This window comes from Lolium perenne, chromosome 1 (genome assembly GCF_019359855.2).
Source record: "Lolium perenne isolate Kyuss_39 chromosome 1, Kyuss_2.0, whole genome shotgun sequence".
NCBI lineage: Eukaryota > Viridiplantae > Streptophyta > Magnoliopsida > Poales > Poaceae > Lolium > Lolium perenne.
This window is the reverse complement of record NC_067244.2, coordinates 152,017,277-152,033,130: the sequence shown is the minus strand read 5'-3', so window position 1 is coordinate 152,033,130 and position 15,854 is coordinate 152,017,277. Positions and strand designations below refer to the sequence as shown.

Below are 15,854 nucleotides of genomic sequence, written 5' to 3'. Positions count from 1 at the left end.
CATTCTATCAAGGTGCTATAGTAAGATATGACAATTTAGTACGATTTCGCACTAATATTTTCAGTTTTTATGTTTTTGTATAAGCTCCTCCACTAAATTATGGTTATTGTACCAAAAGAGGGAGCATTGTAAAAGAAACATGAAAGGATAATTACTAATTTCAAGATAAATGTATCTACTTCAAGACAAAAGAGTTGATACCACATTTTTTATGGTTAGAAGTGTCAATTTTGAAAGCATATCTGATACTGGGTTATGTGTGCGCTTCCACTTTTACGTTCTGCTCGTGCTTGATGTACTAATATTATTGTTAGGAAAAACACGGTGAAAGACATATTGGTGGTTCTCTTGAATCTTGTTCCACTAACGAAGAATATTTGAACCAAGCAGTTGCAGGCATTATGAAAAGTATTTATATTGGTGGTTCTCTTGAATCTTGTTCCACTAACGAAGAATATTTGAACCAAGCAGTTGCAGGCATTATGAAAAGTATTTATGTTGTAGCATGTAACCAAACAAAATGACATACAATGGAAGACCTTTAAAAAAAATGAAGTGTAGTCTCAAGTATCAAATAAGTGATATAGTAATGATATAAATAATAGGTAGGATTCAAAGCATGGCATTCCCTTTGGAAATGAATCGCACTTCTGTTGAATGTAAGATCAATTCCCAAATTGCTCATTTGGGCAGTATTCGTGCAGGTGAGTGCCTATTTGAAACATATTCGTGTAGCTGAGTGCCAGAATCAATATGGAATTAGAAAGGGTGTGTCACTTGCGCATATACGAGGGTTGGTCCTAAAATGATTGGGATAATCGGCTCCTTGTTCTCCGTTGTGTTGAGAAGAGAATTCTAATTATTTTGTAATAGAGGTAAATAGTGGTGGTTATTAATTTTCGAGGCACATACTATAACCAATAATGCAAGGAAATAGAAAAAATGTCCCTAACGCCACTTGGGATAATGGTCCAATTTTCATACCAGCTCCATATAAGAAGGATTGAGATCAAAGCAGCTCCATATAAGAAATGAATTGAGATCAAAGCGTACCCTAGAAAAAATAATGAAATCTCCTAAGCGGAATGATATAAAATTATTCATCTTGCATCACCACACTCCTTCCGCTTGACAAACGATCAACCAGATTCAGAGGATGAACATAGATCATAGAATACTCATGGGAAGGAGAAACTTCATAACTCCATAGCTCTTGGAGCGCATGCTTCCGACAAGTTTAAATGGTTCAACATTTCTAGCATATTTTTCGGCTTGTCACATACACATATGGAATCAGCATGACGCACCGAATGCTTAGCACACTCATGGATTGAGGATGGTGACATGCTCCACCCTTTGAAGCATGTGGTATGGTGAAGGAACAAGCAACATCTCCACTATTTCACAAATGTTAACAAGCCATCTGAAAAAATTATTGCCCTTATACTTTGCTACAAATAAGAATACATGGAAAACTCATTTGCTTCATTTGCCACAACTGAGTCAAATAATCATGGAGCGGCGAGACGGCGAACAGTGGCAGGATGCAGTATCTTGGTGCTTGATACTATCTTTCTACTATCTTTTTTGAACAAGGCCACTAAAGTAATCTGCAGAATAGATATACAGATAAGAAACTAAACACAGAGCAATCATAGAAATGGGTAGCCAACAACAACAAAATTCTAAACGGGTAACCATAAAAAATTATTTGAATCATACAATCCCGGTAGGCAAGCTGATGGAGTTCAGCAAAATAGCTCAGCTCATATTTGTACATGTACACTTCATGAGTAAACCTAGTAGATAATACAAAATATCACAGGCTGCTCACCATGGTATTGAAACGAGTATTGGTCCAGTCCCAACTTGAACCTGAAGCTACATATGGGTAAGTTGAAGGCCTGAAGCAAACAAGGCATAAATCAATAATATGATGCTTGTTCCAGTAAGCAAACAAGACAAAAAAAACTAAACAAAATACTCTTTTTATTGGTTTCATGTGAGAGCCAACTCCTACAGTTCTGTTTTATTCCCATAGAGCTATTAAAATGGGAATATATATCAATTATGGTGTTTCAAAAGATTTTCCTCATCTACAGAGAACAGAACCTTGACCATATCAAGAATATTTCTAGTGTTGGATCTCCGTTTGCACAAAACAAAATGATAATAGCCTGGGTGGGAATAGTTTCTCCATCAAGATTACCTATTTATCCAAGGGGTTTCCTAATAAAGGTTTAGTTTTGTATCAAAATCCTACCTTTCAGGTACAAGCATACATCTATAAAATTTATGAAATTCAAAAGAGAAGCATCAAAGCAGTATTACTCAGGGAGCATGACCTGGCTGGGCCGACTTATCGAGCTGCAACACATGCCGTTGTGTCACCCCAACCAACGGCATATCTTCTCCGAATGAATAGTGAATAAAATGTCACTGGACCAGATAGCAAAATACGTAGTTCAATACTAAGAATTGGTTGTAAAGGGGAAACACAGGTTCAGTAGTATTTCATAGAAAAAGCAAAAGCACCTCCAAGAACGAAAGAAAATAAACCTCGATATTCGGCTGTACATTTTGACATGGGCACACGGCCTCAGCTTCGTTTCTCCTTCCACCATTTCAAATCCACCAGCACCTTCCAAATTCCTTACAACAAAGCTTTATTATCCCAGCATAAACAGACATACCAGGCATCACTGAACTACTGCTCAAGGATGTGCTCTTCCTCTTTCTCTGCACATCTATACTTGATGCCTTGATGCCCAGGTAGTCCAATTACACTGATCAGTAATCCTCCATGCTCTTGTAAGCCTTGTTTCTCATTATAAGCATGCATGTGTTATATCAAAAATAAGCAAGGACAGACCAACCAACCCAACACGGAAAAACCACATAACTCAGTATGAGCAAAATAATCATCTAAGGGGCGAAAAGAACATAACACAAGGGGGCGGCCACCGGACATAATCCTGTACAGCCAAAATAGCAATTCTCAGAACCATATAATTCTGCACATGTATCATATATAATTCATGGATCAGCAGTGTGGCTTCTTCGTAGAATATAAATGCGAAGAGAACAAGCAAGACAAATAGTACAATAGGGCTCTGCATATTATGGATCAGAATCAATGAATTCCCACCTTGTAATAATCAAGCTCTCTAAAAAGCAACATGTGTGAATGGTTATGTGTGAATAGTTACCTTGGCAGCATTGCTCCGCAAGAATTCGACAGGTAAGGATGGTTGCTCATGTTCTTGCCAAGAGGATAAATTTCAGGCTATCAGTGTGTGCCACCAGGATCAATGAAGAACTCTGAAGAGTCACCAAAACTTGCAAAATGTGGCTCCGTTTTCAAAGTACTACATAGCCTTGTTGTCAACAATGAGCTCACCAAGTGGCTCGAATAGGCTTTAGCAGTGGCCTCCCTACCATTTATTCGCAACCTAGAAAACAGATGTGTGTAGAACTTTCAGTGCACAGAAGTATTGGATGCATTCGAACAAAACTGCATGCACAATAATCTTTCCATGGTATATTAGCATGTGATCCACCAAACTAAACTGAAAGACTGATTTAGAGTTGTCAAAGTATTAGAGGCTAGTGTTCCAGAAAAATGATAGCACACAACCTATGGCCTGGGATTAAGAAATTCTACAGTCAGCACTAACACTAACAGCTATGTATTTACATATGTACCTTTTTTGTAGTAGTTGGGACACTACACTTAATAAATCAGTACCTTGGTTTTTCTTTCCAAGTTAGATATGGTAGCAAAGCACTCTCCAGGTCAGATGTGCTCAGGTTTATTTCTGATTGGTTGCACCTGCAAGTGAACAACTCATCAGCACCCGAGGTCACCGGCCTCCCCGCGCTGCCACCACCATCTTGCTGGTACCTCGGCAGGCACCGTCCATGTGCATCTAGTGGTCAGGCCCGGGGTGGCTCGGAGGCCGCTGTCCTTGATGGTGTCGAACGCCATGCACCGTATGCCGTCTCCTAGAGCGGGCCTCCACAGCAGCGGTGCATCATGTTAAACAACATTTGGCTACTCGATGCAAGTGTAACCACAAAAGTCAGAGAGCAAAAAATGCAGAGCTGTTCAGTACCTGGACATACACATCGTCATCAAGCGTTAGACTATATTGTCGATCTGCACACAGCGGTAGTGGCACCGCGCCTTGACATCCTCCTCCTCATCTGGCCTGCGCAAAATAAAACACGGGAGGGAAAAGCTTCAACACAAAAAAAACCGAGTGAGCGCTGGAGATCTAGAATGGAAACAGTAGGAAGGACATGTTACCTCACGGGCGCCGCTGGTAGCGCTTAGGCCACTTCGTGCACGCCTCGTAGGTGGGTTAGGGCTACCTAACGAACTCCAGATCCTTGTCGCCGACGGCTGCCTTCCTAGCCTTGGTCGGCTCAATGACTGATCAGATGAGGACCCCCACTCCCCGCCGCCTCCACCCTCCTTCACCGTCGCGCCTTGGCGCACGATCCCGTGAAATCCGCACAGAATTACAGTAGTAACGATAAGAAATCAGGTAGGTAAATTGTAATACATTTTTCAGTTTTTGCAAAATAAAGTCAATTTGATGAAATTATGATTTTTTTTAACAAAGTCAGCCTCGAAAGGCCTGGAAGATAGATTAAAAGAGGTGGGTACATAAATTACAACGATGCCCTTCAGCATCTCTTGCCCTGGAAACCTAAAATTGAAGTAAAGGCACCAAAATTTGCAAAAATGACCCTAGCAATAAAATAGGGAAACAATCAAGTGCTCGGGCTCCTTCTCCACCGCACTCCGGTGACCTCAAGATGCAGAGCGCCGAGATCAGAGAAGAAGCAGCTCAGGGTGTTCTCAATTCCGATGAAGAATCAACCGCGCCGGCCGTCTCTATAGCTCCGGGGACGAACCACTTGGAGGAGAAGCGACGAAGCTCCAGCGCAGGGTCGATGAGGGCCGCCAACCGGCCATGGAAATCAGGGGGCAAGGCAGAAGTATATAAGTGCAAGAAAATAGTTGCTTAAGCATTGATCCTTACTAAAAACTTACAGAAAAATCTTGGATTTGAATAACAGTAGCACACACTGATATGAAATCTTGGATTTGAATAATAGGAGGTTTAAAATTATATAACTCAGGCCATTTGCACACTCGTCTTATTTTGCACAGTACAAAAGAATGTAACTATTAACCCGTTTTTCAGGGGAATAAACAAATATAGATGAAATTTGTAACATGAATAGAATAAAATGGAGACATGCATGCAAACCATATGTTCAACACTTTAGTGCTGAACGGAAGAGAAGATATGAGTAAAACTTAAAATAAAGCTGACACTCATAAGAAGACAACATTTTAAGAGAGCACTGCTTTTCCCATAAGGTTCGATGTAAAGCTATAAATGGCTATGCAGCTGCCACTTTTCTGAAGAATGCATTTCTACAGCCCGAGTCATACTCATGCTATAGACCTACAAACCCGCAAACATCACACGAATTACTGCATCAATCTGCACCATGTCTCTTCCAGTGGACCAGTCATCAAACTAAAAAATCATTTGGATGCCGAAAAATGAACTTGGATTAAGAAATAGCGTTCGGATGAAAAGAACAGAGTAATTAGTAATATAATACTGGAAGATCTTAAATATCATGTAATAGTTTTCATGTAGCTGGAACACATGTAGAGGAATCAAAGCTTCTGAGTTGATTTACCTCAAGCTACCTTAGCCCTTGTATTTGTCATCAGAGTAAACTTGAGTCTCTAGGGTCCAACCAGGTCATCGGGTCATCACATAATCAAAATTGAAATTCCAGTGTCCAAATCCTCACTGCATAAAACCTGAAGCGCTCACACCCAAACAGCATGTTCGACCTGCACATGGTCCATAGTAACAAAATCACTTCAGAGCCGCAATGACATAGGGAAGAGTTGAACCAATTTATAGCCAACACATGAAAAATTGCCACACAAACACTATCTTTCAGAAAAGCTCAACTTCATGATATGGCAAAAGTTCAGCCAAGAAACAACAACAAAGATATTATTTCTATTAGCTGGCAAAGAAGCCACCAGAAGCAAAATGAAAGACCCCCATAATAAATATAGATTGGACGCATCTGAGTAGCTGGCCTCATATTCAATTAATTTCTAAAAACTAAAATGCAAATTTTAATACCAACTGAACTTTTTGCAATTTTTATATATAAATTTACTACAATAGAGAGAAACAAAGTACCATATTTGTTCCTTTTAAGGATAAATCTATTTTATAAAAAACAATAGAAAGAGGCACATTGGTGTGCATCTGCTTGGTCATCTGCACCATGCATCAGTGTGCATGTCAGGCAAGCATATAAACGCCCCATATTATCTATCTTTTCTCACCAAGCCAATTGCAACAACAACGATCAAGATATGCGCAATTTACTAAAATGCACCCAGTGAATTTAAGTAATACATTAATTCTCTAAGAACTGCACAATAATTCTTTCACTGCAATCCAATCAAGTAAGATATATGGGTCTGTATAAGGGTACCATGTTACTCAACAAGATTCAGTTGAACACAAAATAAGAACAGAAAGTAGGCAGACAAATGGTCGTGGTAGAAGCACATGTACAAGCATAATTATTCCAGCTTCATAAGTTCCTAGCATATTCATTTCTTTAGTCATCCAAAGCATATATTTAAATGCAGAGAATACAAACTTTTTATCAGTACCGAAATCAGAGGCCAGGCCATCTAAATAAGCCTTCGCTGAAATATTAATGAATTCAGAGATACGCCAAAACTATGCTCTCAATTACATGATAAAACATAAGCAGACTTCCAATTATTACAATAGTTAAGTGATAATAAGGTAGTAGGATAAATTAAAAAATATTGATGCCAAATCCACTATAGAATTAGCAGCATTGACGGAACAATGAAAAAATGAAAAAAAAGGACTTGGGAGAGGTCAAGGGGACATAATGATACCAAAACATGAAACCTCTCTCTCTCATGGCGGACTCATCATTCGTGGAGACCTGCAGGTCCACATCCCCTTGTCAATGTCAACAAAGCTGAAATTTTTGTAACTTGCTACCAATAATGAATACAAGGAGAACGTGGAAGATTTAGTGCAATAAATATGAAACATGAATTTCCCAACTATACAGATTATTACATGGCCTGGACAAGTATGATGTCTGAGGCCGTACTGATCCTTCCAATAATATTTTGTTCTGAACTGGGGACTCCTTAGAAGGGAGCGCGGATAAAAATGAGGTTCATGCGCATATCAAAAGCTTTTCCTGGTACGTCCATGTGTATCTATGAAAAATTGCAGCAAAGAATGTGGAAAACCAAATCAATTATAAGAAAAGGAAGAATGTTACAGATGACTAAAATAAGAATATGCATTGGCAGTGAAACATAGAATGATATGCACAAGGAAAATACACATGATGCTACCAAATAAAGTATCCTAGTACTACCTGAGAGAGTGAGAGGAGACCTCACATAGATAACATGCTCTCAAAAAAAATCTCAAGGCCACATGGTCTTAGACTGTTACATGGATGAAATGGACATACCTTTCTGATATTGTATCCAGCTTTTTGCGGACCATAAACCGCACCTCTTGCACAGCTTTCTCAATTATCAAAAAGTGATTACATCACACATGAAGATCTGTATTCCTGTACCAATTGCAAACATCTAGACTAAAATCTTGAGCTGCTATCGATAATTGGGGCAAAATTTCAGAAAAGCAGAAAATTACTGAGTAAACATACAAAAGATATGACATAGATTAATCTTCCCTTGCAAGTTTTATTTCAAACACCTTTTAGGCATATATACAAGCATAGATCTGGATAAACAAAGATATCCAACTATACTCGTGCAAGCCTGCATATTGGAGATTCCACGGCAAGTCGGCAACCACTTCAGAGAAACTATTTAATTCAGCAGAGGACTAAGAGATACAACATTTGTTCCTGTTATAAGATGTTTTGGCAGGCTACAATGGTTTTCCAAACGTCTTTTAAAACGGAATAGAGGAAATAGCAAGATGAGAGTTTCATCCAATCGCGTGACGCGGAGCGTACCTTCGAGGTCGCAGGCGGATGCCCCGCTCATCACTGGCCCTTCCAGCCTGTGCGCCCTCTCTTGCCGCCGGTCCCTTCCAGTCCGTCCGCCGCCGCCATCGGAGCTCCTGCAGTGACCGGAGCCGCCCTCCTTTCCCGAGGCAGACGGGGGGCACCTTCGAGGTCACGGGTGCCCACGTCTGGTGGACACGTGTGCAACTTCCCAAGCTGCACCTAGTAAAATCAGATGAAAATGCATACATATGATAAGAACATAAGAAAATATATATTCAAGGCGGAACTAAACACATATTTAACAGGAAAATTAAGATTGCTCTCTGGTCTGCCCCACAAACTGCACTTTGATTTTTTAGGCTATACATATGATAAGAACATAAGCATCCTCGCAAAAAAATGAATTCTGCATTCATATAAATATCTCTTTTATTTTAGTTATATATTCAACTTGAACCATGGAAGAACAGATCATTCAAGCCAACCTAATAGCAAAAAACTTTGGCATGGAGCTGCAACACTTTTTGCATCATTGCATCGGCAATTAACACTTTAACAGCCCACTATACCATTAAAATTAAGAACAATTTGACTACGCACATGAACCAGTAGGGGACTGAACATGGGAAAAGGTCAAGCTAGATAATCTACTGCCAACAGAATCAACATATGCAAAAGGGAGAGACCAAAGTACATTTGTAGACTTAAGCAAAGAGGAAATGTGGCGAGTTCAGACATGTGGTAGCATCGAGAGCTTAGATTTCTCTCAATATTGCCATTAAAATTAAGAACAATTTGACTACGCACATGAACCAGTAGGGGACTGAACATGGGAAAAGGTCAAGCTAGATAATCTACTGCCAACAGAATCAACATATGCAAAAGGGAGAGACCAAAGTACATTTGTAGACTTAAGCAAAGAGGAAATGTGGCGAGTTCAGACATGTGGTAGCATCGAGAGCTTAGATTTCTCTCAATATTGGATCTGCCTCTTGTCTCCAGCTGCAATCGTGGACGTAATCAGCCAAATATGCTCAATTTATTGAGACGCCTTTAGAAGATACGGCTACAGGATGAGAAAAAATTAGGACACTGGGAGATCCTTTGTCCCCAATGCCCTAATGCAGTTTTCTACATTCTTCGAGAGTGAATTAGAGCTCTCCAAACTACATCAACCAAGGGAGGAAGGTACGAACCTTGATATTGAACAGCAAGTGCAACCGTCTGCTCTGATTTCTGTTCTCCCGTCCTCCTCACGACCACTGGAAGTGCACAGCAGAATCTAAAAACCCTAACCGAGAGGAACTGCTAGGTCACTCTGTAGATCCCCAGCCACGTCTTTCTCTCTAGATAGCCCCTCCTTGGCCTCCTGCAATCATCAGATGCTATCAGAATCGCAATCCAAGCTCGGAGCATTTAGGATCGGGAGACATGGCTAGCTCTGAACAGTTTACCTACCCCTGTTACTGGCGAGCGGCAGCACCCTCTCAACCACGAGGAGGGAGCAGCACATCACCAACGCGGAGGAGGACCAGCACGACGAGATCCTGCCCGTCCTGTCACGGATTCGTGACTTGTTGGTGGAGGAGGCGCGACGGCGGCAGCGACCCAAGGCGACGGCGGATGCGGCTCCACCTGCTCTTCGCACGGCGACGCCCGCGACCGGCTGCCCGCATCCAGTCGAGGGGGAGAGAGGAGAAACAAAAATGGGGGAGGAGAGGAGGCTGCCATTGGAGAGGAGAGGAGGAGGTGGGGATTGGGGAGCGAGGCCAGGATTGAGGACCTCGTTCGATCTAGATTCTCTCACCTCTGGTGGATAGGCGACCAGGCGACCGAACGAGCTAGCATGTCTGCCTCTCACCGCTGGGTCCTGCACGTAGGAGGTCCCACACTCCATGGACTCTTTCACAGCCAAACGAGTGAGAAAAGTTTTAACTACATCCAACGGTTGAGGTGAAAAGTGGGAGGAAGATTTTACTGTTTGCTGCCAAACGTGTGAACGAGATTGTTTGCCCCCGGCAGAGGCCTCCAATGAGCGGGTAGTCTAGGAACATTTATAGAAGGAATGCTCCAACCTCTTTTGTTTCTTTGCTCCAACCTGACAGGTGGGACCTGGTATAGGAAAAAGGTAGGGGGCCTTTTACGAAAGGACCAAATACCACATGTTAGCACCATAATTATTTAGGACTAGTTTTGCACAAATGAACAACTTTTGGGACTACCTTACAACATTTTACAACTATTGGGACTAAAATGCACATAAACTACAACTATTGGGACTCGTGGTGTATTTAGCTCAAATAAAAACTGAGTGTGGCTAAGTAGGCTCACCAGCCTCGTAGAAACATGCAGAAAGACTAAACTGGCCTCAAATAAAACCTCTTTTGTTTCTTTGCTCCAACCTGACAGGTGGGACCTGGTATAGGAAAAAGGTAGGGGGCCTTTTACGAAAGGACCAAATACCACATGTTAGCACCATAATTATTTAGGACTAGTTTTGCACAAATGAACAACTTTTGGGACTACCTTACAACATTTTACAACTATTGGGACTAAAATGCACATAAACTACAACTATTGGGACTCGTTGTGTATTTAACTCAAATAAAAACTGAGTGTGGCTAAGTAGGCTCACCAGCCTCGTAGAAACATGCAGAAAGACTAAACTGGCCTTAAATCGGGCCGTGCATATACTGTTCAAGGTGTCCTACCAAGACGTGGAAAATCACAACAACTCATCAGTTGGGTCCAGATCAAAGTAAACCATAACAATTTATACAGCTTGATTCCTGACACACCTGTGCATGTTCAAACCTGTTTGATTTAGTCCTAGGAGCAACTTAATAAAATGATTACTTCAGAAGAGTAAGCAAGTCCCAATACAAACTGATCTAAAAAGGCCGGAAGTAGACCCTGATGTCAGTTCAACATGTAGTAAATATTAGGATAAAAAAGAAGGTTGCAGGGCATGATGAAAATCCCAGGAGAGGAGAGGGAGCTCGTACCTGTGGGGCGGAGCAGAGGGGTTGTGGAAGGACGTCGGGCGACACCGACGATTGTGTCTCCAGAAACTGAAATTCCGATCTTCAATCTTGCAACTGACAGATTAAATTAAAAAACATGGAGGCAATCGGAATAACTGAAATACAAATAATCAGAATAGGTGGGAGATCAGCATAATATTTGAACATAATCACGCCTGCAAAGCCGTCCAGAGACGACATGGATCGTAAAACTTGGTGGAGTTTGAGCCGTGGCCAAGAACTACTACTGGGATTTGCACTGACCAAGTTTGTGAGAACTGCACGGCTCATGTGATCTCTGATTCAGTACTAATCGACTGCCAGGGATTGTGACGGCAAGACGAATCAGAGGGAATCACTGCTAGAAGGGAGATGGCAAGTCACTGGTAGGTGCTAGTATGTTGAAGACGATTATGTACCGAATTGGCTAGAGGGTGAGAGAATGGAGATGATCAGCCGAGTGGAAATCTTATTATGGAGAGCAGCAGACATGATACAATTATTATGGAGAGCAGCACGCATGATATAATTGCCGTGGGCGTTTCCATAGAAGCAATTGTTGGGAGAGGAAGCCATGGGGTCTCGAAGCAGGTAAACATAACTGCATTAATGTGGCAGCCGCACTTGATCTGCATGCATGCTAATCCTTTGAGATTACTCATAGTGGGAATAACTTCACTAGTAACTAAGTGTCCAACTCAGCAAATTTGCTTATGTGGCAGTGAGTTAATGAGGAGAGAGGGGGATGGAGTAACATAGCTAGTTACTGTAACATCACACTTCTCAAGATACATTGAGTCTATAAGCTAATTAATGAAAACATATATGATACTACTTTGATGTTACTAACCACTATGAAGGTAGTAACATAGAGTAGTAATATGTGCATGTTACTACTCTATGTTACTTCCCACTATGACTAGTGATGCGTGTGGTTGACACGTCCGTTGGAAACCCCAAGAGGAAGGTGTGATGCGCACAGCGGCAAGTTTCCCTCAGTAAGAAACCAAGGTTTAATCGAACCAGTAGGAGTCAAGAAGCACGTCGAAGGTTGATGGCGGCGGGATGTAGTGCGGCGCAACACCAGGGATTCCGGCGCCAACGTGGAACCTGCACAACACAACCAAAGTACTTTGCCCCAACGAAACAGTGAGGTTGTCAATCTCACCGGCTTGCTGTAACAAAGGATTAACCGTATTGTGTGGAAGATGATTGTTTGCAGAAAACAGTAAAACAGTATTGCAGTAGATTGTATTTCAGTATAGAGAATTGGACCGGGGTCCACAGTTCACTAGAGGTGTCTCTCCCATAAGATAAACAACATGTTGGGTGAACAAATTACAGTTGGGCAATTGATAAATAAAGAGGGCATGACCATGCACATACATATTATGATGAGTATAGTGAGATTTAATTGGGCATTACGACAAAGTACATAGACCGCTATCCAGCATGCATCTATGCCTAAAAAGTCCACCTTCAGGTTATCATCCGAACCCCCTCCAGTATTAAGTTGCTAACAACAGACAATTGCATTAAGTATTGCGCGTAATGTAATCAGTAACTACATCCTTGAACATAGCACCAATGTTTTATCCCTAGTGGCAACAGCACATCCATAATCTTAGAGGTTTCTGTCACTCCCCCAGATTCACGGAGACATGAACCCACTATCGAGCATAAATACTCCCTCTTGGAGTTACAAGCATCTACTTGGCCAGAGCATCTACTAGTAACGGAGAGCATGCAAGATCATAAACAACACATAGATATAAATTGATAATCAACATAACAAGTATTCTCTATTCATCGGATCCCAACAAACGCAACATATAGAATTACAGATAGATGATCTTGATCATGTTCGGCAGCTCACAAGACCGACAATTAAGCACAATGGGGAGAAGACAACCATCTAGCTACTGCTATGGACCCATAGTCCAGGGGTAGACTACTCACTCATCACTCCGGAGGCGACCATGGCGGCGTAGAGTCCTCCGGGAGATGATTCCCCTCTCCGGCAGGGTGCCGGAGGCGATCTCCTGAATCCCCCGAGATGGGATTGGCGGCGGCGGCGTCTCTGGAAGGTTTTCCGTATCGTGGCTCTCGGTACTGGGGGTTTCGCGATGGAGGCTTTAAGTAGGCGGAAAGGCAGGTCAGGGGGCCACACGAGGGGCCCACACCATAGGTCGGCGCGGCCAGGGCCTGGGCCGCGCCGCCCTGTGGTTTGGCCACCTCGTGGCCCCACTTCGTCTCCTCTTCGGTCTTCTGGAAGCTTCGTGGCAAAATAGGACCCTGGGCGTTGATTTCGTCCAATTCCGAGAATATTTCGTTACTAGGATTTATGAAACCAAAAACAGCAGAAAACAGCAACTGGCTCTTCGACATCTTGTTAATAGGTTAGTTCCAGAAAATGCACGAATATGACATAAAGTGTGCATAAAACATGTAGATAACATCAATAATGTGGCATGGAATACAAGAAATTATCGATACGTCGGAGACGTATCAGCATCCCTAAGCTTAGTTCTGCTCGTCCCGAGCAGGTAAAACGATAACAAAGATAATTTCTGGAGTGACATGCCATCATAACCTTGATCATACTATTTGTAAAGCATATGTAGTGAATGCAGCGATCAAAACAATGTATATGACAGGAGTAAACAAGTGAATCATATAGCAAAGACTTTTCATGAATAGTACTTCAAGACAAGCATCAATAAGTCTTGCATAAGAGTTAACTCATAAAGCAATAATTCATAGTAAAAGCATTGAAGCAACACAAAGGAAGATTAAGTTTCAGCGGTTGCTTTCAACTTGTAACATGTATATCTCATGGATATTGTCAACATAGAGTAATATAATAAGTGCAATATGCAAGTATGTAGGAATCAATGCACAGTTCACACAAGTGTTTGCTTCTTGAGGTGGAGAGAAATAGGTGAACTGACTCAACAATGAAAGTAAAAGAATGGTCCTCCATAGAGGAAAAGCATCGATTGCTATATTTGTGCTAGAGCTTTGATTTTGAAAACATGAAACAATTTTGTCAACGGTAGTAATAAATCATATGTATCATGTAAATTATATCTTACAAGTTGCAAGCCTCATGCATAGTATACTAATAGTGCCCGCACCTTGTCCTAATTAGCTTGGACTACCGGATCATCGCAATACACATGTTTTAACCAAGTGTCACAATGGGGTACCTCTATGCCGCCTGTACAAAGGTCTAAGGAGAAAGCTCGTATTGGATTTCTCGCTATTGATTATTCTCAACTTAGACATCCATACCGGGACAACATAGACAACAGATAATGGACTCCTCTTTAATGCATAAGCATGTGGCAACAATTGTTATTCTCATATGAGATTGAGGATATATGTCCAAAACTGAAACTTCCACCATGGATCATGGCTTAAGTTAGCGGCCCAATGTTCTTCTCTAACAATATGCATGCTTAACCATAAGGTGGTAGATCGCTCTTACTTCAGACAAGACGAACATGCATAGCAACTCACATGATATTCAATAAAGAATAGTTGATGGCGTCCCCAGTGAACATGGTTATCGCACAACAAGCAACTTAATAAGAGATAAAGTGCATAAGTACATATTCAATACCACAATAGTTTTTAAGCTATTTGTCCCATGAGCTATATATTGTAAAGGTGAATGATGGAATTTTAAAGGTAGCACTCAAGCAATTTACTTTGGAATGGCGGAGAAATACCATGTAGTAGGTAGATATGGTGGACACAAATGGCATAGTGGTTGGCTCAAGGATTTTGGATGCATGAGAAGTAATCCCTCTCGATACAAGGTTTAGGCTAGCAAGGTTATTTGAAACAAACACAAGGATGAACGGCGCAGCAAAACTCACATAAAAGACATATTGTAAACATTATAAGAATCTACACCGTCTTCCTTGTTGTTCAAAACTCAATACTAGATATTATCTAGACTTTAGAGAGACCAAATATGCAAACCAAATTTTAGCAGGCTCTATGTATTTCTTCATTAATGGGTGCAAAGCATATGATGCAAGAGCTTAAACATGAGCACAACAATTGCCAAGTATCACATTATCCAAGACATTATAGCAATTACTACATGTATCATTTTCCAATTCCAACCATATAACAATTTAACGAAGAAGAAACTTCGCCATGAATATTATGAGTAAAGCCTAAGGACATACTTGTCCATATGCTACAGCGGAGCGTGTCTCTCTCCCACAAAGTGAATGCTAGGATCCATTTATTCAAGCAAAAACAAAAACAAAAACAAACCGACGCTCCAAGAAAGGCACATAAGATGTGATGGAATAAAAATATAGTTTCAGGGGAGGAACCTGATAATGTTGTCGATGAAGAAGGGGATGCCTTGGGCATCCCCAAGCTTAGACGCTTGAGTCTTCTTGATATATGCAGGGGTGAACCACCGGGGCATCCCCAAGCTTAGAGCTTTCACTCTCCTTGATCATGTTGCATCATACTCCTCTCTTGATCCTTGAAAACTTCCTCCACACCAAACTTAGAACAACTCATTAGAGGGTTAGTGGACAATAAAAATTAATATGTTCAGAGGTGACACAATCATTCTTAACACTTCTGGACATTGCATAAAGCTACTGGACATTAATGGATCAAAGAAATTCATCCAACATAGCAAAAGAGGCAATGCGAAATAAAAGGCAGAATCTGTCAAAACAGAACAGTTCGTAT

General features: G+C 41.4%; 1 long non-coding RNA gene across 15 annotated transcripts; it reads right to left on the bottom strand.

Annotated features, from left to right (window-relative positions):
- Window positions 1-1,181: 1,181 nt before the first annotated feature.
- LOC127307684 (uncharacterized) lies at window positions 1,182-10,097 on the bottom strand. Of its 15 annotated transcripts, none has more exons than XR_011743449.1 (15): window positions 9,562-10,096; window positions 9,300-9,472; window positions 9,047-9,105; window positions 8,110-8,322; window positions 7,594-7,698; window positions 7,185-7,330; window positions 6,995-7,044; window positions 4,310-5,887; window positions 4,116-4,211; window positions 3,749-4,016; window positions 3,210-3,452; window positions 2,560-2,975; window positions 2,346-2,439; window positions 1,835-1,904; window positions 1,182-1,610 (listed from the first exon to the last, which is right to left on the bottom strand). It is a non-coding gene; the product is annotated as an uncharacterized lncRNA (long non-coding RNA). The 15 variants fall into 15 exon arrangements; XR_007855770.1 differs by lacking the exon at window positions 9,047-9,105 and having other exon boundaries at window positions 3,749-3,832; window positions 3,905-4,016; window positions 9,562-10,095; XR_007855779.1 differs by lacking the exon at window positions 9,047-9,105 and having other exon boundaries at window positions 3,749-3,832; window positions 3,905-4,005; window positions 9,562-10,095.
- Between the last annotated feature and the right edge of the window lie 5,757 nt (window positions 10,098-15,854).